At 39.3% G+C, this 1,317-nt stretch overlaps 1 pseudogene; it reads right to left on the bottom strand.

Annotated features, from left to right (window-relative positions):
- Nucleotides 1-153: 153 nt before the first annotated feature.
- Nucleotides 154-327, bottom strand: LOC112078206 (U2 spliceosomal RNA; annotated as a pseudogene).
- Nucleotides 328-1,317: the final 990 nt, after the last annotated feature.

Consider the following 1,317-nt stretch of genomic DNA (forward strand, 5'->3'; position numbering starts at 1 on the left):
ATTTTTTATGTAAAATGGCGGGAAGCGGGGGAACCCACGAAAAGCGCTTCGCCCTACTTTCACTTTGGATGTTTCTTCTTTTTCCTTTCTTTCTGCTGCTAGCTAGCTCTTTAGATAGCTTTGTGTCTTTTTTTGTCCTTGACAACGGGAGAAATGTGTTGCACCGTTCCCGGAGGTACTGCAATACCGGGTCGATGCGTGGAGCGGACGGAGCAAGCCCCATTTCCGACTCCCTGTTCGAAAAATCCATTTAATATGTAGTCCCCCGATGGGGGATGTATCAGATATTAAACTGATAAGAACAGATTTTTTTTTGAAAAAAAATATTTATTACATTCAATACCATTCAATACAAAAACCATAATTTTCAGTCAATCAAAAATCGGCATTTTAATTTTAAACAAAACTATAATCCCCAAAACAAAAACTCAGGGGAGCAGATGCTCCCCGTCATCCTACAAACTACCTTTCCCTATCTCCTCGTCCCTAATCTATACTCTTACAAATCTAATTTAACCTGTTATGGCTGCAACCCTTGTTCTCAATTTCCGCCTGAAGACATACTCTAATCTAACTGCCTGTAGCTCAGCTCCAGAAGCAAGGATATGTATATTCTTGGTATCATTTGAAAGGAAACATTCTGAAGTTTGTGGAAATGTTAATTGAATGTAGGAGAATATAACACAATAGATCTGGTAGAAGAAAATACAAGGAAATAAACATACGTTTTTTATTTTTTATTGTTGTAGCATCATCTTTCACATGTACTGGAATAGCCAAACAGTTAGATAGGATGCTGGGGACAATTTAGATGGGCAACTGTAGTTGTGCAAAGTTTTAGACTGATAACTTCAGGAATGGGTGAGCTACATGACATTTAGCATGAAGTCACCCAGGTGTCCCACACAAGTTGCCCAAGTGGCCGAATTGGTGAAATGACCTATAACTATATACAACAGTGCAAATAACTATATACAACATATCAAAAAGCAATTCTAAACACACAAAAAAATATATAAAAATGTTTTAAAAAATATTAGAAAAAAATATATAAAGAAAAACAGGGGTAGAGCCTTTAGAAGTCCTCTACACAATATTTTGCTGCCTGTGCCATGTCCCATAGCAGTCTCTTTCTGAGGTAAAGCAGAGACAAACTGAACACGTGGTGCAGATGATGGGGGACTTCATGTGACACAGAACACAACGACGCCTAAATGCTGTGGCCTTTTGTCCATGAGGCACAGTCATGCCTGCAGTAATGAACTGTGGCATATGAACACCACTGGAGGCAGGAGTAGAGGAGGCAGAGGTAGAGGG

This window comes from Salvelinus sp. IW2-2015, unplaced genomic scaffold, assembly GCF_002910315.2.
Source record: "Salvelinus sp. IW2-2015 unplaced genomic scaffold, ASM291031v2 Un_scaffold5386, whole genome shotgun sequence".
In the NCBI taxonomy this organism is placed as follows: domain Eukaryota; kingdom Metazoa; phylum Chordata; class Actinopteri; order Salmoniformes; family Salmonidae; genus Salvelinus; species Salvelinus sp. IW2-2015.